At 39.3% G+C, this 27,469-nt stretch overlaps 1 pseudogene; it reads left to right on the top strand.

Annotated features, from left to right (window-relative positions):
* The first annotated feature begins 51 nt into the window (after positions 1-51).
* LOC113352329 lies at positions 52-27,312 on the top strand (annotated as a pseudogene).
* Positions 27,313-27,469: the final 157 nt, after the last annotated feature.

Consider the following 27,469-nt stretch of genomic DNA (forward strand, 5'->3'; position numbering starts at 1 on the left):
TTGATCATTTCTTTCCACTAGCCGGTCGCCTTGGAATCGAAAAACATGAAGATGGCAATATGGTCTCCGTCTATATCAACTGCAGCAACTTTGAAGGTGCAGAACATATGTTCCTCAAGCCATAATAGATCGATTGTTTTTGCTCACTGGGGTTAGAAACTGCCAAGGTCAGTCGCATCCGTTACTTTCAATTCAAGTAACTGAATTAACCAACGGCATCTTTATAGGGTGCAGTGCGAACCATTGTGTATGTGATGGTACATCATTTTGGCAATTTATTAATTCATGGTCAGAGATCACCAGTTCTTCCGGTTATCATACTTCACTTCCTTGTCCGGTTTTTGAGCGTTGGTTTATCAACAAAACAGATTGCCCTCTCCGTCAACACCTCTCTTCCGTTGACAAATCACTGGCGACAACTAGTACTAATGAAGTTCCGCCGCTTGACGGTCTTGTAGAGAGGTGTTTCCATTTCACTAAGCCGAACATTGCAGCATTAAAAGAGAGGGCGAGTTTAGAAATCATTTCTGAAACAAAACAAAACATGGTAATCTCTTCATTACAAACAATATTAGCTTTTGTTTGGACAGCGCTCTAGGAGCTGTTTGAGTGATAATTGGAATGGAAGTCGAGAGCTTAAAATTAAGATACTGATGAATAGCAGAACTAAGTTGATTCCACCATCGCCTGAAACATACTTTGGCAACTCAATAGCAACCGGGATTGTAACTCTGAAGGAGGGTGAGCTGGTCAAGAGGCCGGGATTCGGTTTCCTGGCCTCAATGTTGAATGAGGCGGTTAAATCCAACAATTATGAAAAGAGTAGAAGTTTTACTGAATCATGGATAGAGAAACATTTAACGTCGAGTCCCGGTGGCTGTACAAGAATTATCGGCAATAGATTTTTGGCTAGGAGTTCCCAGTGGTTCAATATGTATGGAACCAATTTCGGTTGGGGACGACCTATTGCTATAAAGATCGGTGCAAATGGCAAATCTTATGGAAGAACTTGTGAACACATAAATCTCGAAGCCATCCACGTGTTCACAAACAATATTCGCATACATTCTAATTCTGAAATTGTACGTCGTATATGTAAAGGGGATGATTATATCGATTCATCGACTCTAAGCCTTCGAGCTTGTCATTGTCTAGTCGAATATTATCATAAACAATGTTCGTGTAAAGGGGTAAACAAAGAATCAAATATAAATGTAAAGCAAATGACATTCAACGCTGAATGTAAAGTGCTGAAATGTAAATAAGACAAGGATTTACGTGGTTCGGCACTAAGGCCTATATCCACGGGACTGGTGTTTCACTATGTATTGAATGATTACAAAGATAGTCGAATGACTTTAGAGTACACATAGGTCTGCGGAAGTAGGGGATCACTTACTCTTCCTATTTCTCTCCCAGCCGTTGATCTGGGATCTTCCTCGGGATTGGATGTACTAACACCCAAGGGGTATTATCTGGTGCTCCTCTTTTCCATCATACCCCTGTGATCCTCTGTCCCTTACCGTCAGATCTGCTGACCGGTGACATTTTCTGGCGAGATGCTCCTCTAGGTTATGACGGCTTGTTATCATGTTTTGATATCTCGTTTTGCATGCCTTCCACGTGTCTCTTCTTGTACACGTGGTGGATGATGAAAGGTGTACATACAATTTGCCACTCTTCTTCTGACTTGGGCGTATTTTGCAATTTAGAAGAAGAAAGGTCGCCATACACGTTTTATCTCTCCTGAAATAACTTCCCCTATAAATACGGGTACGTTTCCCACTTTTGCATTAATTTTTCCCATAATTGCTCCTTGCCACGAGGGACATTTATTGTCTTCTCTAGCTTTATAAATAGGAAAGAGAATGTGAAAAAAACTTTTATCCTCTTCTTGTCAGTGTTCATCCTTTCTTTGTTTTCTATTCTTGTTCTTTAATCATTTATTATCGTCGTTCTTGTGAGGAAGGTAACAACATTCAATTTTCTGTCTCTTTCGCTCTTGACTGTTGTTTCCCCTGTATCAAAGATAACTTACTTTTGATATCTCTGATCCTTCTATCTTCGAATGTGGTTGGTGCTTGTCGTCCTCTTTTATACAGGTATGGGGTTTTTATTAGATGCTCATCATTGATTTACCTATTTGTCTATCTGTTTGTCTCCTGCTGCTGTATTCTTGGCTTTGTGATGAAGGACACACATGTCGAAGCATATATGCTTTCCCTGTTCTTTGTTACAAAGTCTGTGAATATGTATCTAAGTATTATCCCTGGAGTCTGATGGGGTATTTCTGGTTATTTTTAGTTTTTAGGGTTTTTGATGTTAATCCGGATGAACCACCAATTATGGGTTTTTTGATCTTTAGTGATCTCCTCGTATTCTTCTCTAAACTGTTTTTTTTGTGTGTGTTTCCTTCTATATATGTCTGGTCGTCCGCGGGCTCCTTACCAAACCCCGCGTCTAGTCCGCCAAGATCCCCTCTGCGTCGAGATTCTGACAGATCTCCACTTGGGGAAGGTTCTTATAAGTCTTCGCAATCAGATCCTCGGGGTCATAGGGTTTCATCTTCCTCTGGTGCGAAGGCTTTTCCTACTAAGAAAGGGGATTTGTCGAAGGGTCCTTCTGGGTCTAGGTATGCTGTTAACCGCGACCCTTCTCGTCCTCGTGAAGATTCTAGGAGTAAGCGGGATCCTCCTCCTCGTAATGAAACATTGGATGTTCCGCCCCTTCGTTCAATGACTCCTCCTTCAGTGCCTCTGCAGAAATCTTTGCCGCCTCCTCCAACGGTTTCTTTCAAAGGGAAGTACTCCAAGGGTACTATGTCGAGAGCTGATCCGTCTAAAAATATTCCTTCTAAAAGGAAAGCTTCGGAATTGAGTCCTACTTAAGATTCCGCAGACGAAGAAGAAACTTCCCCCGTGATACGCAGCGTCTCAGTTGGTAAGAAGAAGGTCGGTTTCAAGCATATTGATCTTGAGATGTTCAAGGAAAAACATGAGATTCAAGATTTTGAGGTTCGCTTCTATTCCCCTGACGATGATATCACTTACGAGCTCCTTGCTAAGTATTAGTTTGATGAGTTTCATCTGTTGACTACGGTTGGAGCGTTCGAGGCGGGTCTCATGTTGCCCCTATATAAGTCGGGTGACTCCTTTTATTATGACGTGCTGGCTAGTCGCGAAGGCTCTTCCACAAACACTCATAATCGTTCCGTGTCACAACTGTCTGGGAATTATCTTCGTGCACTGAAGGAATGTTACCTGCGGAGCAAGGGAGAGACTATGATGACATGCTATGTTCCAAATCCTGCTGAGAGAGAGTGGTACGCTCCTCATAATTTAACAGTTCCTTTGGGGATTATGTCAACAGTAGAAACCGTAAGCCGTGGAGTGTTAGTCTTCGTAAAATTGCTGCTCCTCGTGGTGAAATTCATCTTCTGAGTGAGGTGAGTGATGCTAAGATAAAGTATGTTCCTGGTACTGAGGGATCTGCTAAACGGAAACTCTTTCCTGCTCGTGAAAGGATTAAGCGTGATCATGATTATGAATGGCATGCTACTGTTATTGAAATAGTTGGTCCTTGGGCTTATGGTTGGATTCCTGGTCCGCGCGGTTGGCGTCCTTCTGAAAAAAGCAAGCCTCGTGAAACTTCTCCTGCTCGTTATGGAGATTTCTGTCCTTGGCGTCCGAATTTCGCGGGCATGAATTTTCCTTACGCTCTTGATGTCGTTGATGGAGATGAGGAGGAGGGTTCTGGTGCTACCCATCCACCGAAGAGTGTTGCTGCTGCCAAGGTATAGTTTCTTCTTATATTCTCTAGTATATTTGCCCCTTTTTCCTTGCTTGAAATAATTTTCATTTTTTAAGTGAGGGAAAAAATGAGCCTTTGTTGGGATGTGTACTGGTTTGTAGGTGTCAAAGAAGAAGAAACTTGGACCCAAACAATCTTCTACTGTGGTGACCGGTGAGGCTGAGGTTTATGAGGAGGTTACGAGTCCTGTAAACGAAGGGTATGCTGAGGATGATGAAATGTCCGATGAAGAAGAGCGGGTGAAGAAAAATGTGGTAATGGTGAAGAAGAAGTTACCGTGGGTGGTGATAGTGAGTCTGAGGGTAATATTACCGCAGGTGGTACTGGCAGGGGGGGGGGGTCTGCCCCTGTTGGCGATGATATTGGTGGTGTGGGTACTCTGCCCGTTATTTCCCCTGAATTTTCTTTTGGTAAGATATATTCCGCGTGGGAATACTTTGATGTGAACGCTTCCATGGGTCATGCCGAAGAATTCTCATTGCTTTCCCCAAATGATGATCGGGATGTGCTTGGGAATCTTGGTGAAGAAGGTTCTACTGGACAACAGACTGAAAACGCAGGTGGTCATACTGAGGCTGGTGATGTCGAGACTTGCGCGGGTGAGGCGATAACAGCCAAGGGGAAGTCTGCGGTTGAGTCTCCTTCAGAGGATTTCCCTTAATCGCTAATGCCTGAAGGTGAATGACAGACACATTTTTGTGCCTAATTTGTCCTCAATGTCCGTATTGTTGGAACTCTATTTTTGTACTAATATTGTGTTTTTATGTATTTGTAGGAAATAAACATTTTTGGAAAATTCGGCTCGAAAAGTTGATTTTGGCACCCGGAGGATAAGTGTTATTCGGACTCTCGCTTTTGGATAAGGGGTAACCTAATTACTAAGGGGCACCCCCAGGTCACCCCCAAGGCAGCTGCTATTCGCACTCCTACTCTGGATAGGGGGCTACCAGTTTCTTACCCATTTGAAACAATTTTGGCGGGAATATTGCATGCAGACGCTGCAGATTTTGGAGTTGAATTCTCGGGCTGTTTTATCGAGATTCAATCGCTGTAAATGATTGGGCTGGGCCTGAATACACTAGACCGGATTAGTATGGTCATTTTGATCGAGCAAAATAGGCCATCAAAGCCGTGGGATGAAGATAAAGCTAAACGGGGAAGAGAAGATAATATCGATTCTGTTTGATTCTAACTTGGAATTTACGTGGCCAATTAGTTAGAGAATATCTTGTCTTTGATTGTTTCTCTATCTTAGGAAGTTTTACAACCAACAGACGCGTGAAGAGAGAAATTTGGAAGAAATTTATCCGAGAATATTTTCTTCATCAATGCCGAGTAATGGAGGATTATATGAAGTTATGGCGAGATATTTTGGTGCTGTTGGGTTATAAATAGTTGCTGAGGTATCCTAGAGAAGGTTGTCGAGAGTTTGGGGGCTTCAGGAGAACTGAGGAGCAAGAAATCACCATGAACAGCAAGCTTCCTGCTGCTGTTTTATGCTGCTGATGAAGATGAAAAACACGAAGAACATATTCTCAGAAACCGTCGTTCTTCAACAGTGACAACGACAGTGGCTCGTGGGTCGTAGGTGTGGGTCTTAGAACCATAGCGACAACATCAGTTAGATTTTATCGTTTATTCTGGACGCCTTTTGTGCGTCGCAGATTACAGTTTCACACCATTTTCTCTTCTTCTCTTTATTGTAAACACCAATTGAGCTTAATAAAATATTTTGAGAGGTATTTCACCATGATGAGCTAAACCCAACATTGGGACAACGGAGGAGGCGATTTTTCGTCATTCTGGTAAATTTAATTTATTCTTTTGATAACTTTTGCATTGATTTAAAATTGAAAAATGATTTTGATTAATTAGTTATCATTTTATTTGATGCGGCATGCTTGCTTAAATGTTTGATGTCCCATGCTTACGATTTATAACTAATATTCTGAGAATCTATATTGGCAAAATAAGAGTCCTTACATTTTATGTTTTGAGCGATAATTGTTAAGGATAAATAAAATGTACCATATGCATGAGAATTGGCCAAGTCCTTAGTCCCAGTAACTCTCTACCAATTTGTCAATATTTGTATATATATTTATTTTCTAAAAAAATTATCATTCACAAGTCCGAGAGTTTGAACCTCATTACTACAACCCCGAAAAATCTTTAATCATTTTGGCGCCGCCGACGCGGATTTGTGCTTAGGTAGAATTTTTAGGTTTATTTTTTTTTTACTATTATTTGTTCCTTTTTACGTTTCTTTTTTTGTTTTTGATTTACAGGTTCGAAGTGGAATACTAAGGACTTGGGAACAAAAAGCTTAAAGCTAAAAGCTAAAAGAGAAGAAAAAAAAAGACATAATTTTTTTTAGGATTTAATTATTATTATTATTATTTTTTTGTATATAGATTTTATTTATTTTTTTATAATTTGTAAATAGGCTTTATTTTACATAATTTTTGGACTTTTTATTTGGACTTTATTCTGGACAATTGGACTTTATTCTTTTTTTTAACCCTACGGAAGGGTATTATTAAACAAAATTTTTTTTTATATAAACTGTGTGCAGGGAAGGACGACGATTACTATATCGTCTCGGCCCCTCGGGTTCGTACATGACATAGGAGTCGTGGCCCGAGTCGACTTCAACGGTTCATCCCCCATCTGGTACGGGAGGTAAGTCCATCGAAACACTCGCGAATCTCCTGTAAGCGAGTTACTGTATTCTTTAAGGTGATTCATTGATTGAGGACGAATTTGGACTGTTTTTAAATTCCTAGTAAAGGGCAAGGCCTGGCCAATACAAGATAAGGGTTCGGATTTCATCACCGCTCCCTTCTTGCCCGCCTTAGGAAAACGAAACCTAACGTGAACCCAAGCTTAAAATTTGGAATATAACGAGACCGATAGGGTAACGAGCTTAATAGGAAACTCGTTCGAAAAATATTGGTTGCTCTTTAAGCACACATCAAAGTTCATGATGGTTTCTGTGAGTTGAATGCGTGAGTGCGCCGCCTTCTAATGCGGTGAGGCCTTGGGTATCAAAGCTCTACTAAGCTTCCCTCACCTCGATTCAACTTACATTAGCTCGGATTGATTCCAGAGAGGTGTGCTCAAATTGTAACGAATTCCTTTTCGAAGGAATAGAAGCTGGTCTAGAAACAATCTAAGTGGAGCCATCATGCTTTTTGTTTGCTAGAAATCTTTAGGTTTGTTTTGGTGGAGTCGAGTCGGCCTTGTTTGTGATTGTGTAGAATTCCCTTGCAATTAAGAATGTCGAGCTGGTATGATAGAAGCCAGTACAATGAATATCGACCTGAATTTGAATATGGACATCATCAGTTTTATTACTATGGTGGGAATAATGGTTGGGAACGCCAAACTTTTCAAGGTTATGGTTCATACCATGGTGAGCCCAATCACTATCCTCACAACCATCAGTCATATGAGAAAAATTCTGCTAATTACTCTTTACTTGAGTCGACACGTAAGTTAGCTGAGACAACACGTAAGTTCGCTGAAATGAATAACTTAGTTATGGACGAAAATAATGCAATGAGTGAACTTTCTTTACCTGATTTCCTAGATTACATCAGGAATTCATGTGAGTCGGCCCAAAAGCTTTTGTTAGAAACCCAGAATAGAACTTCTCTAAAAGATCTAAATTTCCAAAATAGTGTTTCCAATTTTACCCTTGATGTAAATAGTGAATATTTGCCTAATTTAGAGGACGAGGTTAGAATAAAAGACACTACTTATTTAGATAAGGTTCAATCATTTTCGTACTATGATGATGACGATAGCAGTAATGAAGAATCTGAAATATGTAGGCATAGTGATCAGGAGTCTAGTAATCCAATTGAGCTGTATAGTGATTATATTATTTCTAGTTCAAATCCAAATAATTTTTATGATTATTCACCTATTCAAAAGTACAAGGATTTGATTAGGGATACCACCGTTTTAGACTATGTAGTTTTTCCTTTTGATTACGAATCCGATAGTGGTTTAGAGGAACGGGTTCATTTCGAAAATACTGTTTCAGAGTCTAGCGACTTAGAAACAATAGTCTTGGAAGAAGAAGATAGACCCGTAGAGAAGAGTAAAGATGCACTACCTGATAATAACTTAGAAGAATCTCTTGAATATTTTAAGGACTCTGAAGATACGGAAATTCAAGAAATAATTAGAGGTCTATATAGAGACACTGAAAACTCTAAGTTTGGGGGTGATTATCACTTCCCTAGTGCCTTACCTTTAACTCTCAGAAAGTCCCTACACTTAGGACTTGATATCTGTGCCTCGACCATTTTACAAGATTACCTTCATACTCGTTTTCCCGAGCCTAATGATGTCCATGAAGGAGTTCAGTCGTTAGAAACCCATCCTCTGGTTGATGTGGTTAGCCCAGGAAATAATACCAAGATTGACTTTGTTTTCCCACCAAAAACTTTTCTACCAATCGTGGGAACATATAAATTTCAGATGTGTCAATTTTAAGTTTTGAGACTAAACCTAATTACTTTAGGAGATTAGGGTCGACACATCTGTTTAAGGAAGACCACCACTCTCTTTGTGGTCAGCTGTGTAAGTCAAATATGATTGACTTGAAGGATCCCCAGTTATTCAGGTTGTTATTATTTTTAATTGAGTTTTTCCAGACTTTTAAACCTGAACTGTTGGATCTTAGCTATGAGGAAGTGCATCCAATGAAAATATTCTATCAAGATCCTTTCATAGAACCTGAACCTAAACCACAATGGGACATAGGTATCTTAATCAGGAAAATAGATAAGGGTATGCAGTACATGTTCATTTTCTTGGCTTGTTGCAGATTCCTTTTACTTGTGATAGCTCTTTTTGGTTTCGATAACCCACAATTATTTCGGCTATTTCTATATGATTCGAGGTGATTAAACCTTTCTTAGTCTGGCTGAAGACTATAAACTTAGCACTTCTTGGGAGGTAACCCAATCTCATGCAACCCGGTAATATCCTTCCTTAACTCTTTTTCTTCAAATAGTAACCGTTTCTCCTTGTTCATGCTTTTAATTTCATATTTAGAACATTGAGGACAATGTTATATTTAAGTTTGGGGGTATGGGAGAAACTTTTTAGTTGCAATAAATAAGCTCCAGAGACTAGAAATTTATGCTTATTAAGGATTGCACTAACTAATCTAAGTGGATGGAAGCATCTTGGTTTTAGGAGTTGAGGAACCAATATGATTAGATGGAAACATCTATAGAGTCTATTCATAAAAGCACAGAGCTCAGGTGTTAGAAATAACATGATAGTTGCACCATATCTCGTTGAGTCCTTTTCATTTTTATTTTATTTTATTCATTTTAAACTATGTTTCTCTAAGTAATTAGGTGGGGCACACGATTCAAGTTGTTACCACTGCTAGGGTGAATTAGAGTGTCTGAGTCACTTTAAAAAAAAAAAAAAAAAAGACCGGACCAATTAGACCAATCGGAATAAGTATTAACACTTGGATATCAATATGCGTGTGTTCTCCCTGTTTCCGTCGCCTAAGCAAGCGTGGAATGCAGGACCCGTGGGAACTATCGTGTAATCTGCTGACAAGAAGCATGCGCTTGGATCAAAAAGATTTATTCATGCCGTTAAGTTAAAAAAAATGGTTATTGTTCTGTGTAGTCAACTTCTGGGTCCCTTGTATTAGCCAGTTTGTTGATCTAGATTTAGGTTATTGACCACTGGTTCCCTTGTATTTTCCAGTTGTGTTGATATTAGTCAGACCGATATCTCAGTCCATTAGGATAGGTTCATTCTGGCAGTGGCCTTCAGACAGATATGTGAAACATCAATCATTTGGTTAACATCAAAACATCTACATTTTTCTATTTCCATCTCCTTTTTCTATCCATATGATTAGTTTGACTCCGAATATGATGTCCATAGTGCAACTATCTGAGTAGAGCTCTGTCACTTTATATGAATTTTAGTATGCTTGAGTGCAAACTCGTGTACAACAATTGTAATTTCGCGTCAGGGTACTTCCTCCTATAGACAATGATTGTATGCCAACCAAGGAGATTCTTTAGTGCCTTCCAAGGTTCTACGTAGATAGCTAGGGTCTGTAGTAATGGCTTTGTGGGCACACCTCTGGTAAACCCTCCCGAGATTAACTCGGTTTTATTTAATTTTTTCTTAGTTTTGCTCGAGGACTAGCAAATAATAAGTTTGGGGGTATTTGATAAACACATTTTTGTGTCTAATTTGTCCTCAATGTCCATATTGTTGGAACTCTATTTTTGTACTAATATTGTGTTTTTATGTATTTTTAGGAAATAAACATTTTTGGAAAATTCGGCTCGAAAAGTTGATTTTGGCACCCGGAGCACAAGTGTTATTCGGACTCTCGCTTTTGGATAAGGGGTAACCTAATTACTAAGGGGCACCCCCAGGTCACCCCCAAGGCATCTTCTATTCGCACCCCTACGCTGGATATGGGGCTACCAGTTTCTTACCCATTTGAAACGATTTTGGCGAGAATATTTCATGCAGACGCTGCAGATTTTGGAGTTGAATTCTCGAGCTGTTTTAACGAGATTCAATCGTTTTAAATGATTGGGCTGGGCTTGAATACACTAGACCGGATTAGTATGGTCATTTTGATCGAGCAAAATAGGCCATCAAAGCCGTGGGATGAAGATAAAGCTAAACGGGGAAGAGAAGATAATATCGATTCTGTTTGATTCTAACTTGGAATTTACTTGGCCAATTAGTTAGAGAATATCTTGTCTTTGATTGTTGCTCTATCTTAGGAAGTTTTACAACCAACAGACGCGTGAAGAGCGAAATTTGGAAGAAATTTATCCAAGAATATTTTCTTCATCAATGCGGAGTAATGGAAGATTATATGAAGTTATGGCGAGATATTTCGGTGCTGTTGGGTTATAAATAGTTGCTGAGGTATCCTAGCGAAGGTTGTCGAGAGTTTGGGGGCTTCAGGAGAACTGAGGAGCAAGAAATCACCATGAACAGCAAGCTTCCTGCTGTTGTTTTATGCTGCTCATGAAGATGAAGAACACGAAGAACAGACTCTCAGAAACCGTCATTCTTCAACAGTGACAACGACAGTGGCTCGTGGGTCGTAGGTGTGGGTCTTAGAACCATAGCGAAAACAACAATTAGATTTTATCGTTTATTCTGGACGCCTTTTGTGCGTCGCAGATTACAGTTTCACACCATTTTCTCTTCTTCTCTTTATTGTAAACACCAGTTGAGCTTAATAAAATATTTTGAGAGGCATTTCACCATGATGAGCTAAACCCAACATTGGGACAACGGAGGAGGCGATTTTTCGTCATTCTGGTAAATTTAATTTATTCTTTTTATGACTTTTGCATTGATTTAAAATTGAAAAATGATTTTGATTAATTAGTTATCATTTTATTTGATGCGGCATGCTTGCTTAAATGTTTGATGTCCCATTCTTACGATTTATAACTAATATTCTGAGAATCTATATTGGAAAAATAAGAGTCCTTACATTTTATGTTTTGAGCGATAATTGTTAAGGATAAATAAAATGTACCATATGCATGAGAATTGGCCAAGTCCTTAGTCCCAGTAACTCTCTACCAATTTGTCAATATTTGTATATATATTTATTTTCTAAAAAAATTATCCTTCACAAGTCCGAGAGTTTGAACCTCATTACTACAACCCCGAAAAATCTTTAATCAGTGAAGATGCCATTTTGTCTTGGCTTAAGAAGAAGAATCTGATGTTCGTCCCCAACCCTGCCCCAGTAGTCCCTGGTGAGAAGAATTCCGACGCTTATACTCGTCAGATAATGCAATTGTCTTCTGATGCCCGCGTTGCTGAGATGTGTGAGAAGAATCTGAGAGCTTCGGAAGCTAACCTAGTGGTTGACCCTCCCTCCTCTGTTGCTGATATGATGGCCATAGCTGATGGGTACCAATACGGTTTTCCCCAGCAGCGTGTCTTAGAGGTAAATCCTTGTACTTATTCCTTCATGATATCCGAACATTGCATTCTTCGTGGTGTCCGATCCCTTGGCTATAATAATGTTTGTTGTTTGTGACATAGATGATGAGGAGTGAACATTGTACCCATGTTTTATACCAATTCTTTAAAGGAAAGTCTTTAAAGTTGGAGGCTAAGCTTTGTCAAAGAGAAGAGGAACTATCTGCGACCAAAGTGGAAATAAATGAATTGAGGGGCCGCCTGAAGGAAAAGGAACGACTGGGTAATGCTGAGGAGAGTCTCCGTTCGGAACTTGCTATAGTCCGCAACGAATTGGAGCATACTCGTAGAAATGTATCGTCCCTCACAGGTTCGTATTTTAACGATATTTCACTCCTTGTAATTCCCTATTTGTACTTTGGTGTTCTGTCTGAGTCTCCCCACCCTATCTTCAGTGGGTGGAGTCCCCGAGCTGATATGGCTTCGGAAAGAGAGGGAACGACAGAAATTCCGCATTGCAGAGTGATAGACGCATTTTTGTGTCTAATTTTTCCTCAATGTCCGTATTGTTGGAACTCTATTTTTGTACTAATATTGTGTTTTTATGTATTTTTAGGAAATAAACATTTTTGGAAAATTCGGCTCGAAAAGTTGATTTTGGCACCCGGAGGACAAGTGTTATTCAGACTCTCGCTTTTGGATAAGGGGTAACCTAATTACTAAGGGCCACCCCCAGATCACCCCCAAGGCATCTACTATTCGCACCCTAGTACAGGATAGGGGGCATATCATCTTCAACCTTTTGAAATTCAAATTTTAGCGGGAAAAAATTGTTCTTGAACTGTCGTGACTAGGGTTGAGGATTTGAAGGTGTTCCAGTGAGATTCAACGGCCCAAATTAAATGGGTTTGTTCCTAGGGCCTAGACAGAGCTGCTATGGGTGTTGGATTCGGTCAAATTTGGTTAGATAATCGGTGGAAATAAAAACAGGGAAGATATTCTCAAATAGGGAAGATATTATATTCTTGGATTTGTTGGATGGAAGAGACGTGCATGGGTTAACTCTATTGGATGGAAACTTCTCCTACAGCTCAGAGATGATGCGTGAAAGAGATAAACCAGGAAACAATCCGTAACAAATCAGAGAAATAAATAAAAAATATTTCGGAAAATATTATTTTATGGCCGGATATTCTTGGAGTTATTACAAGGATTGGAGTGACCTGTTGTGTATAAATAGGTCCCTAGTGTCGAGCATAAGGGGTGAGAGAAGTTTAGAGAGAATTGGGAGAGGTTTAGAGCACTACAGAGAAATAAAATCCAAGTTGCAGAGATTCTGGTTCTGCTACTGCTGTTGCTGCTGCGAGGAGGAAGAACGTGAATAACAGACTCTCCAAGACCGTCGTTTATCAACAGTGACATCGATTGCCATCTGTGGGTCGTAGTTTCCCAACGACAACAGCACTTCAGCTCTGTCGTTGACTCTGGACGCCTTCTGTGGGTCACAAAATCCTGTTTTACATCATTTTCTTGTCTTTCTCTTCATTGTAAAACACTTTTGAGCATCAATGAAATATTTTGAGAGGTTTTCCAACATGATGAGCGGCTAAAATACCTGGTGACTGAGGCGACGGAGGATCTATTCACTCATGTTTGATTGGTAAATTCTTTTTATAATTTCTTAATTATTTATTTTATTTAATTCACTTGGATCAATAAAAAAAGAGATAAAAATGGTTTTCTTAATTAGTTGTGAATCAGTTTGATGTTTTATGCTTAGAATTAATTCTTTGATAAATCATGCTTAAGGATTACAATTTAATATTTGGACACCTTATAGATTAATGAGTGATTTAATGGAAAAAGAGCTAGATAATAATTATGAAATATTTTTGTAACCAATCAACTTGAAGTAATAGTGAATCCGGAGCCTTAGTCCATTTTAAATCTTGACATCACTCTTTGATAATTAATTTGCTTTAATTTTATTTAAATCAAAAAAAAAGTTACCTTCACAAGTTCGAAAAGAACCAGCTTTCACCACTATCTACAACAACTTTTGAAAAAACATCAAATTTTTGGCGCCGCCGACGCGGATTTGTGCTTAGGTAGAATTTTTAGGTTTTTATTTTTTTTACAATTATTTGTTCCTTTTTACGTTTCTTTTTGTTTCTTTGATTTACAGGTTCGAAGTGGAGCACTAAGGACTTGGAGAGGAAAAAGCTTAAAGCGAAAAGCGAAAAGAGAAGAAAAAAGGACAATTTTAGGATTTAATTTTTAATTTTTAATTTTTTTTAGAGTGTGTGTGGAAAACTGTAATTTTTTTATTTATTTATTTTGGACTTTGGACTTTAAACAATTGGACTTTATTTTATTTTTACCCTACGGAAGGGTATTATTAAAAAAAAAAAATTATATAAATTGTGTGCAGGGAAGGACGACGATTACTATATCGTCTCGGCCCCTCGGGTTCGTACATGACATAGGAGTCGTGACCCGAGTCGACTTCAACGGTTCATCCCCGTCTGGTACGGGAGGTAAGTCCATCGAAACACTCGCGAATCTCCTGTAAGCGAGTTACTGTATTCCTTAAGGTGATTCATTGATTGAGGACGAATTTGGACTGTTTTTAAATTCCTAGTAAAGGTAAAGGCCTGGCCAATACAAGATAAGGGTTCGGATTTCATCACCGCTCCCTTCTTGCCCGCCTTAGGAAAACGAAACCTAACGCGAACCCAAGCTTAAAACTAGACTAGAACGAGACCGATAGGGTAACGCGCTTATTAGGAAAAAATTTCGAAGGATATTGGTTACTTTCTTAAGCACACCTTGAAGTTCATAATGGTTTCTGTGAGTTGAATGCGTGACTGCGCCGCCTTGTGATAGCGGTGAGGCCTTGGGTATCAAAGCTCCACTGAGCTTCCCTCGCCTCGATTCAACTTACTTTGACTCGGATTGATTCCAGAGGGGTTTGCTTAAATCGTAATGAATTCCCTTTCGAGATATAGAAGCTAGTCTAGAAACAATCTAAGTGAGCCATCATGCTTGTTGTTTGCTAGAAATCTCTAGGTTTGCTGTGGTAAAGTCGAGTCAGCCTGCTTTGTGATTGCTATAACCTTCCTGTTAGGATTTTTATTTCTTTTTGATTTTTTTTTAGTGTATGCCCGATTTTGTTAATAGGGCTTGGAAAAGAGATACTCTAGGTCGATTGATTAGCGAAAAACCTAGTAGTTCTTCTGATATAAGCAGGGAGCGAAGACTCTTCTTTAGAGAGCCCCGTTTTTGGAAACTTCAGTTTTGAGAATCTGCGTCTTTTTTAAGAAATTTCTCCTAGTCCTTTGGTAGTGCTAGAAATGGAAACTTTAAAAGCTTTATTGAACCCAACTAGGACCTCTCGTCCGTCTTGTATCAAGTTAGCTGAAACCGAGGAAAATTATGAACTCAAACCTGGGACTTTACAGATGCTCCCAACCTTTTTAGGAAAAGAGAATGAGAACCCGTATTTTCATGTTAGGGAATTTGAGGAAGTATGTAGTACTCTGAAAATTAAAAACCTTAGTGATGATGCACTGAAACTTAGGTTATTCCCCTTTTCCTTAAAAAATAAAGCCAAATCTTGGCTGTATAGTTTGGATTCTGAGTCAATTGAAACCTATGAACAACTTACATCTTCCTTTATACATAAGTTTTTCCCAAGGCACAAAACATCGTCTATTAGGACAAAAATTTGTACTTTTGCTCAACAAGAGGGAGAATCTTTATATAGGTATTTCGAAAGGTTCAATGACTTAATTTCTCAATGTCCTCATCATGGTTTAGAGAAGGTTAGGTTAGTTCAGATCCTCTACGAGGGTTTAGACTATTCAACAACGACCATGGTTGAGTCCTTATGCACAGGTGGGTTTGAGAATAAAACTGTTGATGAGGCGATGACATTTTTGAATGAAATCGCCAATAAGACCCAACAATGGGAAAATAATAGGGAACCTAGAAAACAATTCTTCTAAGTAGAGGAATTGTCAATAGGGTAGAAGGATCCTATGAGTCAGATGCTAAAATAACATCCATAGCCAAAAGGTTAGAAGCGTTGGAATTAGGTCATTCTAGTGGTACTAGTGGTAGAATAGAGCCATTTTGGGAAGACTATACTGTTGAAGAGCAAGCCAATGCTCTTTATAACAACACTAGATTCGATAACCGTCAGAAGTTTGACCCTTATTCAGAAACCTATAACCCTGGCTGGAGAAACCATCCCAACCTTTCTTGGTCTAAGGGCCAGAATAAAGGTCAGTCTAGTAACTCTCAAGCTCCCCCAAGTTTTGGCTATCCTAAGAATCCTTCAGCCCCGACACAGTTTCAGAACCCTTCGGATAAGAAGATTATGAGTTTAAAGAGTCTCTTGCTTTGTTAACTCGTAACACTATAGAGTTTCAGCAATCTGTTGCTCAAGGTATAGAAGAAAATAAGAGAATAGGTCAGGCTAACTCTCAGGATATTTCCGAGTTGAAAACCCAGGTTAGTCATATAAATGAGTCTTTGAGGGAAAAAGGTAAGTTTCCTAGTCAAACTCAACCCAATCCTAAAGCAGAGAAATCGTACAATCATGTGAACTTTATTACAACCCTTAGGAGTGGAAAGAAAAAGTTGACAATAAGGTTGCCATGCCTGATAGTGAACAGATGTAGTTCACCCTTATGAGCAGAAAATGAGGAGACTGATAGAGTCTCCAAAGAGACCAATGAGGGTCCTGATGAGCCCGGCTTTGTTCCAGAGCCCCATTCCCCCAGCTGCTAGTTCCGACTAAGAGGGAGTCCAACTTTAACGATATATTGGAGGTTTTTAAGTAGGTTAATATCAACTTTCCATTATTAGATGCAATTAGGCAGATTCCCTCTTATGCCAAGTTCCTTAAGGACTTGTGTACGCGAAAGCGTAAGTCAGTGTCCAGAAGAAAGCCTTCATAGCTAGTCATGTGAGTTCTATTATTCAGAATACCACTACTCCTAAGTATAAAGACCCAGGGTCCCCTACCATTGCTTGTACAATAGGTAAGTACCGTGTTGAGAAAGCGTTGCTTGACTTAGGAGCCAGTGTGAACTTACTGCCATACCATGTGTACCTTAAGCTAGGACTTGGTGAGATGAAACCTACACAGATGACACTTCAGTTAGCTAGGTCCGTTAAAATTCCTCGTGGTGTGATCGAGGATGTTCTCATAGAGGTCGACAAGTTTATATATCCGGTGGATTTTGTTATCCTAGATACCCAACCTATCCCTGACCCAGAGAACCAAATACCAGTGATTTTAGGTCGCCCGTTTTTAGCTACATCCAATGCGATCATTAACTGTCGAAATGGTATTATGAATTTGTCTTTTGGTAATATGACTATTGAGCTGAACATTTTTAATATTAGTAAGCTACCCCTGAGCTAGATGACACGTGCATTGAAGAGGTCAACATGATAGGAACCTTAGTTCCGAAGTCTGTACCAAACACCGAATCGGAAGATCCATTAGAGAGTTGTCTAGCCCGTTTTAGCATGGATTTCGACGATGATAGCAACATTGAACAAGTAAATGCTCTGTTGGATTCTATTCCTATGTTAGATACCGATAGATGGAAATCTAGGTTTGAACCATTACTAGCTACCGAATCTACCTTAAGCCCTTATTTCGAAGAGCCTAAAGATCCTCCTAAGTTGGACCCCAATTATGCATTTGTAGGCCCATCTGAGATTTTGCCTATAACTTCCGATTTGGATAGTGATCATGAGATTAGGCCAGTAACCGTGCTTCAACACAATAAGGAAACTCTAGGGATGACCATAGAGGATATGAAACATATAAGTCCTATAGCTAGTATACCTCAAAAGAATTTAGAGGATGAACCACCTGATTATAACTCAGAGAAAGCAATTGACCTTTTTCAGGAACCGGATGGTCTAGAAATTAGGAATATTGTGACTAGTTTATCTAGGGACACCCAAAACCTAAATTTGGGGGTAGAGATGTCAATTATCCCCAGTAGAAGTCCCTAACTTGGGACTCAAGCCTAGTGCATCTGAGGTATCGCTTGAGTCTATTCAGACTCCACAACCTGATCCGCCTGATACTGTTCAGGAGGAAATCCATATATTAGAAACCCGTTTTTCGGATGAATCTATTTTTCAAGACACTCTTATGAAGCCCAACTGGAGGCTCTGGATAGATCCGGTTGTCTTGCAAGAAACCTTAGATGAGGATGTGCTCCTTCTGTTCATTTTTCTGAGCCAGTGCAGTTGTCTCATATTGGTGTTAGCTCTATTTGGTATTATGGACCCACAACTTTTTCGGCTATTGGTATATGACTTTGGAAGGTGAAGATCCTTTTTGAGGTATTTGATGTCTGGCTGAAGACTTTAAACTTAGCACTTCTTGGGAGGTAACCTAATCTCACGCAACACGGTAATATCTTTCCTCAACCCTTTTTGCTTCAAGTGGTAACAATTTCTCCTCGTTCATGCTGTTAATTTTATCATTGGAAACATTGAGGACAATGTTAGATTTAAGTTTGGGGGTATGGGAAAATCTTTTAGTTGCAATAAATAAACTCCAGAGCCTAGAAATTTATGCGTATTCAGGATGGCACTAACTAATCTAAGTGGATGGAAACATCTTGGTTGTAGGAGTTGAGGAACCAATCTGATTAGATGGAAACATCTATAGAGTCTATCCATAAAAGCATAGAGCTCAGGTGTTAGAAATAACATGATAGTTGCACCATATCTCGTTGAGTCCTTTTCACTTCTATTTTTATTTTGTTTTTAAACTATGTTTCTCTAAGTGATAGGTGGGGCCCACGATTCAAGTTGTTACCAATGCTAGGGTGAATTAGAGTGATTGAGATACCATGAAAAAAAAATGGTAGTTACCAAAAAGTTGAAAATAAAATAAAATTGAGACCAGACCATTTGACCAAAAGGAATAAATTCAATAAAGTCGACCACTGGTACCCTTGTATATGCCAGTTGTGTTGACCTAGAGTTAGGTTATCGACCACTGGTTCCCTTGTATATGCCAGTGTGTTGATATTAGTCAGACTAGTATCTCAATCCATTAGGATAGGTTCATTTTGGCGGAGGCCTTCAGACAGATATGGGAAACGCCGTTCACTTAGTAAACATCAAAACCATCTATGTTTTTCTATATCCATCTCTTAATCTTTCCATGTAATTAGTTTGACTCCGAATATGATGTCCATAGTGCAACTATCTGAGTAGAGCTTTGTCACTTATATATGAATTTTAGTATGCTTGAGTGCAAACTCGTGTACATCAATTGGAATTTCGCATCAGGGTACTTCCTCTTGTAGTCAATAAGTATGCCAACCAAGGAGATTCTTTAGTGCCTTCCAAGGTTCGTTGTAGATAGCTAGGGTCTGGAGTAATGGTTTTGTGGGTACACCTCTAGTAAACCCTCCGGAGACAACACTCCGCCACTAGGGCCACCTAGGGGTTCAAATGATTTTCCTTTCTAGAATAAATTTGCTCGAGGACTAGCAAATAATAAGTTTGGGGGTATTTGATAGACGCATTTTTGTGTCTAATTTGTCCTCAATGTCCGTATTGTTGGAACTCTATTTTTGTACTAATATTGTGTTTTTATGTATTTTTAGGAAATAAACATTTTTGGAAAATTCGGCTCGAAAAGTTGATTTTTGCACCCGGAGGACAAGTGTTATTCAGACTCTCTCTTTTGGATAAGGGGTAACCTAATTACTAAGAGGCACCCCCAGGTCACCCCCAAGGCATCTGCTATTCACACCCCAGTCCAGGATAGGGGGCATATCATCTTCAACCTTTTGAAATTCAAATTTTGGCGGGAAAAAATTGTTCTTGAACTGCCGTGACTAGGGTTGAGGATTTGAAGGTGTTCCAGTGATATTCAACGGCCCAAATTAAATGGGTTTGTTCCTAGGGCCTAGACAGAGCTGGTATGGGTGTTGGATTCGGTCAAATTTGGTTAGATAATCGGTGGGAATCAAAACATGGAAGATATTCTCAAATAGGGAAGATATTATATTCTTGGAATTGTTGGATGGAAGAGACGTGCATGGGTTAACTCTATTGGATGGAAACTTCTCCTACAACTCAGAGATGATGCGTGAAAGAGATAAACCAGGAAACAATCCATAACAAATCAGAGAAATAAATAAAAAAATATTTCGGAAAATATTATTTTTATGGCAGGATATTCTTGGAGTTATTACAAGGATTGGAGTGACCTGTTGTGTATAAATAGGTCCATAGTGTCGAGCATAAGGGGTGAGCGAAGTTTAGAGAGAATTTGGAGAGGTTTAGAGAACTACAGAGCAATAAAATCCAGGTTGCAGAGATTCTGGTTCTGCTACTGCTGCTGCTGCTGCGAGGAGGAAGAACGTGAAGAACAGACTCTCCAAGACCGTCGTTTACCAACAGTGACATCGACTGTCATCTGTGGGTCGTAGTTTCCCAACGACAACAGCACTTCACCTGTGTCGTTGACTCTGGACGCCTTCTGTGGGTCGCAAAATCCTGTTTTACATCATTTTCTTGTCTTTCTCTTCATTGTAAGACACTTTTGAGCATCAATGAAATATTTTGAGAGGTTTTCCAACATGATGAGCCGCTAAACTACCTGGTGACTGAGGCGACGGAGGATCTATTCACTCATGTTTGATTGGTAAATTCTTTTTATAATTTCTTAATTATTTATTTTATTTAATTCACTTGGATCAATAAAAAAAGAGATAAAAATGCAACGCTCGTGCTGATGAGCACCACGCCTTAGCAGCTGAGTGGCATGAAAAGAGAACACTGATGGTTGATATGCAAAATAAGTACAATCATGACCGTCGTCTGTTTAACGGTACGCTGCTATGGACACGTGATAACCTGCATGAAGCTCGAGGACATGCTTCGGACTTAGAGGCTAAAGTGCGCTTTTTGGAAGGAGAGTTACAACAGTCTCGTTCTTTCTTAGGACCCGTGGTTAGGGATAGTGTGCTGCATCTTACTGAGGAAAGAGATAATGCTAGGGCTGAGGTTGGTGCTCTTAGTAAAGCCCTAGCAACGTCTCGAGCTGATGTTGCCCGCCAAGTGGAGTCTGGAAGAGATCTTGAAGTAAATGTGTATCGACTCCATAAAAGGATGGGGGAGATGAATGATGAAGTCAACCATCTTTGTCACTTGGATTCAATGAAGCAGGTAGACTTAGATGCGAGTCAATTTTCTCTTACGAACCTTCAAACGGATTATAAGAAACTATCCGACGAATATGACTTTCTTGATGAGGCACGGGACACAGTTGTTAATGAGTATGAAGAGGCTTCGGCTAATGTCGAAGGTATAACCTCGTTTTATCGAGTGTGATTCTGTTATTTCTTTGTTTTAACCCCTAGGTATTTCTTGTTTTCAGCACTCGAGGGACAGCTTCACGCAGCAAATGATGAGCTTAAAAAAGCTCAATCTGCCTTAGTGTAGCAGGAAGGACAAGCCAACTATTTCAAAGGGTTGGCCGCGTCTCGTGTGGAAGCAGCAGAGATTGCCTCCAAAGAGGTGGAACGCCTATATGTGTTATTGTCTCAAGCCCACCAGCGGACCGCTGTTATCACATATAAAGCTCGATGTTAGTTGGCTGAGGAAACCAACAAAGTCCTAGACAAGATTGAACTTGATCTCAAAATCGAACATGGTCTTGTAAAGAATTATCCGCGTCGTCCCCTACCCGGGCCCTTGCCTGGTTCTTCTGGGCCTTCTTCAGATGGTAGCGTACCTTCATCTCGCAAAGACAATCCTGTTGATGGAGCTGTATCGTCCAAGTAGATTTCTTTTATTAGTCATAGAAAGTTGATCCTTGTTGATTATATAGTTTCGGATCATTTTTTGGTTTGTTTCTTGCTCTATCTTATTTGCTGAACTTGTAATCAACTCTTTATGAAATGGATCATCCTTTGGGTACACCTACGTTATAAGTTCATTTTTATTTTAAATATTTTGAAACGTTAAATTATAAATAACTTGCTTTGTAAAAAGTTAAAGAGTGTTTGAGTGCGACATCGAAGGTAAATACCTTCGTGATCGTCTTGAGACATGTCAGCCCGCTGGCGAATCCTGGGCTAGAGGATTCCCAAACAGTGGGGGACGAGGAAGCGTTCTGGGATATGGGATGCTTATTTGAAATATTTACATGCACCCATTCCGTCGACCCGCTGCCTTAAAATTGGTTGGGTATCTCTTTCTGCTGGGTGCCTTCCCCCTGGTCTTACACTCATAGACACTGATAGGGGAGCTATGAGAGATTGTAGATTAACTACTTTCCCCAATATTGTTAATTTATTATGTAACGTACATGCGTTCAACCAACGAGCCTTTTGTCCATTTCGTTTGCTTGAAGATTTTGCAAAAAGTTTGTTTGATTGATAGGTTGAGGCCTGCTACTCCTCGTCCAGAGAGAGAAACATGTAGAGCGATTGCGCTGCCTTTCAGATTGCGAAGATAATAGGAACCGTTTCCCGCAATGTCGTGTATTATAAAAGGTCCTCCTCATGTAGGTGCTAACTTGCCCCATTTCTTCTCTCGTTGATACTGCGGGATTGTTCTTAGCACATACTGCCCTTCTACAAAATTTCGAAGCTTAACCTTTTTATTGTATTCTCTCGCTAATCTTCGTTGATAATTTTCCATCTTTTGCAATGCTGCTTCCCTCCTTTCTTCCAGGTCTTCCAGTCTCTCTAACATCATGTCTGTTGTGAGATTTTTCTCCCATGCTTCGGTCTTTGTGGTTGGCATGAGGATCTCTGTTGGGATGACTGTTTCAGCTCCATAAGTGAGGAGAAATGGGGATTCCCCGGTGGCAGATCTTCGTGTTGTCCTGTATGCCCATAAGGGCGAGGGTCTTGTTAGTAGCTTCCGCTTGTCCGTTGCTCTGAGGGTATATGGGAGTGGACTTGTTCTTCCTTATTTTGAAAGTGTCGAAGAGCATGTATATATTTTTTCCCTGTAGTTGTTTAAAATTATCGGACACGATTTCCGCTGGTATGCCAAACCTGCAAATGATGTTTTGCAATATGAAAGTGAACACATCCACGTCTCTGATCCTGGCTAAGGCTTTAGCTTCCACCCATTTACTGAAGTAGTCCGTGGCTACTATCAAAAATCGTCTTTTCCCTGATCCTTCGATGAAAGGCCCAACGATATCTATGCCCCATTTTTCAAATGGCCACGGACTATCCACAGAATTCAACGTTGTTGCTGGTGCGTGTATCTTTTTGGCGAAACGCTGACATTCTTCACATCGTCGGGACATTCTTGAAGCATCTTGTATCATTGTGGGCCAGTAATATCCTTGCATTTTTACTTTGTCGGCTAGTGATCTCATACCGATATGATTCCCTGCGTCACCATAATGGATGTCGTTTAGAATTCGATGCCCCTCTTTCCTGGATAAGCAACGTAGTAACGGTCCGAGAAAAGATTTTTTGTACAAGACCCCATCCCGAAGATCATATCTTCCTACTTTGGAGAGTATTTTCCTGGCTTGTTTATGATCCGCGGGAATATGAAAAGCCTTTCTAGAAATGCTTGATAAACCAGCAAAATTTAGTTTTTTTTTTTTTTTGTATTCTATTAAGTGTTTTATATATTATTAGCTTCGTAAATTAAATCATAATTATGATCTTTTGTTGTCCTAATGAGGAATCGGTGTTAGCTAGTCAAGTTTTTATGGCATACATGATATAGCACATTTATTTATATTTGGTTCATTTAGCTGCTTACTAGAATTTGTTTCTTTTAGCATAATCGGCGATGGTTAGTTTCTGAATTCAAAGTTTCCGTGTTTTAAAAGACAATGATTACTGTGTTCTTTCATTTCAGCGCCGCCTGCTAGATATCCTTGGCAACGTAATAGTGGATGACATAATGGTGATTTTGTCTGTTGCAAATATGTGTGACAAGATTTGTGAGAAATTAGTTGCAGCGTGCATTGATATTATTGTTAAGTCTGATATAGATTCTGTTACTCTTGAGAAAGGATTGCCCCCTGATATTTTAAACAAGTAATGGATTCCCGTTTGGAGTTGGGCCCAGTTGATACTGAAATTGATGAAAAAGCAGCTAGGCGTATAAGGACAATGCATAAGGCATTGGATTGGGATGATGTTGAGTTAATTGAAAAGTTACTTAAAGAAGGGAATACAAATCTGGATGAAGCCAATGCATTACATTATGCTGTAGCATACTCTGACGCACAAACTACGGAAGCGCTTCTTAAGATGGGACTCGCTGATGTCAATCGTAGAAATCAAAGAGGATACACTGTTCTGCATGTTGCTGCAACGCGGAAAGAACCAGGTATAATAGCGTCCATTGTAACAAAAGGGGCCCGACCAACTGATCTTACACCAGATGGAAGAAAAGCACTTCAAATTGCAAAGAGGCTAACAAAGTGGGTTGAGTATCATAAATTCACAGATAGAGGGCAAAAAGCACCCAAGGAACGCTTATGCATAGAGATTTTGGAGCAAGCAGAAACTAATGAACCACTAGGTGGGGAAGCTTCCTTGTCTCTTGCTTTGGCAGGCGATGATCTACGTGAGAGATGGGTATACCTTGAAAACAGAGGTGAGTTTTTCACATCATCGGGCGTATCTTTACTACTGTGACTGTCCTTTTTTTCCTTCTTTTCTTTTGATTTTAAATACTGATTGACTTATCTGGAACTTACAATATGTTAATTTCATTATTTGCTGAAGTCTTCATTTAGTCAAGTATTTAAACTGTTTCACTTCTATCTTTTGACATCTGTAAGCGGAAAATCTTCACCTTGTCATGCAATTTGACAAAAATACAGCACTTAGATGCAAAAACTTCACGTGAATCATGCTATTTGTGGATACTGATTAAAGTAACATGTTTGTCGCATATTTTATCTTGTTTTAAACTTCTTTCTGCAAACCTCATCTGTTGGGAGAAGCAGAGAATAACTGGAGAAATATAGGTTATCGTAGAGAATCTTAACAATTCTCTAGAAGCTAATTCTAATTTAATTTCTCAATTTAGTTTATGGCTGTCAAGTAGTTTTCTTTATCCTTGAGCTTCACTTTTTTTTTTTTTTTGGAGATTCTTCTCTTCATTTATAAGTTTGGATAGAACAAAATGACTTCTGTGGCGCTTGCTTATGGTTGGTGGTAATGATTTCTTCCTGTGCAGTTAAGCTGGCCAAACTTTTTTTTCCCGAGGAAGCACAAGTTGCCATGGACATTGCACAAGTGAAAGGAACTTTGGAGTTCCTAGCAGATGCCAATTGCAAGGAATTACCTGGTGGCGAAATAGTTCCTCTGAATTTAAATGAAGCACCTTTTTTTATGGAAGAGTTGCATCATAATAGGATAGCAGCACTCTCAAGAATGGGTAGTTAACTATATCTTACACTTCAGTTATGTGTTTTTGACACAATTTACAAGTTATGCTGCCTTCCTCGATGAGAAGTGCAGCTTTCAGAAATCGTTATATCTGCTAAAACTTGACAAAATTTCAGGCTTGTACTGTATCTCTAGGTTTAGTAATGAATATAACTATTTAAGCTATTTAGAGTGTCCAACCTCGTTGCTGTCAGTGATGCATAATAAGCAGGCCTTTTGCTATTTTTTCATTTATCTTACCATAAGACATGGTCATGGTTTTTGAAAAGCTGATTATTCTTATTTCAGGATATCATATTCTATTATTTAACTACCTTAAATAGTTTTTCTATAGAAATACTGTGAATGGTATTGGTAAATTTTCATAACACTAGGTTCTATCATTTTACTACCTTAATTCTCAAGCACCAAATGATATTTCCACTAGTAATTATGTGTCTTATAGGTTTTGTAGAAAGTTCACCTTTTTTCTCTTTCGAATTGGAGGGAAGCTGGAAAGGTTATGACTGATTATGGTGATTCTGTTTGTCCTTGTTGTACAGTTGATTTTGGGAAGCGATACTTCCCTCGCTGTTCAAACGTACTTAACAAGATCGTGGATACAAAGGACTTGTTGGATCTTGCAGATCTTAAAAATGGTTCGCAACAGGAGCAACAATTGAAAAAGAAGAGGTTCTTAGAGATCCAAGATAGTTTGAAAGATGCATTCGATAAAGACAAGGTGGAGTATGATCAGTGTAAAGCTAATTCAGCATCGTCCTCCTCGGCATCCAAGGGACTTTCTCAACGTCTGGATAAATCATCAAAAAAGAGGAAGAAATGATCGAAGAACTTATTGGTATGTTTAATCAGTTTATGGAAGATCTTGTGAAAAACATCATGTGGAACAGGTTCTCTCCCTATCTAAGATACTGCGAGTTGTTCGGTCTGCCAAGGGAAAAAAGGGGAGAAAATAAGTCGCAACATTGGTTTTGCGCCTGAACTTACGGGCTAATAACCTTCACTGTGGAACAGGATCTCTCCCTATCTAATTCCTTGGCCTTTTTCAAGGGACAAAGCATAATACGAAACAAATATGGTCTCCAGTTTTTGAAAGACTCTATCAGTGACTATCTTCATGGAAACGAGATTTTTGTCTAAAGGAGGAAGATTAACTTTTGTTAAAACAGTCTCTCCGGTCTACCAGTTTACTTCTTATCATTGTTTCAAGCTCCTAAAACTGTTCTCCATATCTTGGAAAAGAAAAGGAAAAATTTTATATGGAGCAAGGCTGATGGTAGTCTGTGGAATGCACTGGGTGGCAAGAGAACAGTGCATCAAGCCAAAAGAGTTTGCTGGACTCAGCATCAACAATTTGTAAGTAATGAATGTTGCTTTACTCTCCAAATGGCTGGAAGGATTTTTGAATAGAAGTCAAACCTTGAGGCTAATGCTTTTGCTCATATATTTGCATTATCTCAATCCAGAAACTGCTTCTCTTCTGAGAGACCTATGTGGCTCAAACTGTTGGATTTCTGTTACCTGGAATTGTACATTGGTAATGTTTCAGGTTATTCTGTCTCTTTTCAAGCTTGCTTCAAAAAAAAGACGGGTCAATCAAGGATTATATTTCTTCTTCCTCTAAACAAAACTGGAATCTTAATGGAGATGAAGTCAATGTTCTATGCTCCTCCTTCCCGGTCATAGGTAATTCACCACCTATCTCTTCGGCTCAAGGCTTCTTCTTAGAGTTCTGGATTTACAGTTGGAGATTCTTATAATTGGTTTCTTAAAGAAAGGATGTTGATTTAACAAACTCTAACATGCCCGGTCAGAATGATTTGGCTATGGGGTTTAGCTTCAAGAGCATTGCTACAGATGACATTTGTGTTCTATGTCAGAACAACAAGGCAAGGGATTTCCTTTTCATTTGGGACCCTCATTTTTCATTTTCTTTTTCTCTTAATTGTACATAATTTCCTTTTGATTGCTCACTGAGAGTGTATTACTCTTTGGCTGGCTTTCTTTCTTTGTAATTTCTCTTTTTCTTTTTTAATACTTATCATAGTTCAAAAAGAAAACAATAATTATAAAAGAAACACAAAGTGGACAAACGAGATTTTGTGTTGACTCTCAATTCTGCGGTGAATCCGTTAACACTTCAGGATTTGAAATTTGGTGCTGTCTATTCTGCAATGGAGAAGTTTCAAAACCGCGTTCTCTACAGTTTAGATTCCCTTAGGCCTTAGGTAGGACCTCTACAATGCTTGACC

Source organism: Papaver somniferum, chromosome 2 (assembly GCF_003573695.1).
Source record: "Papaver somniferum cultivar HN1 chromosome 2, ASM357369v1, whole genome shotgun sequence".
NCBI classification, from domain to species: domain Eukaryota; kingdom Viridiplantae; phylum Streptophyta; class Magnoliopsida; order Ranunculales; family Papaveraceae; genus Papaver; species Papaver somniferum.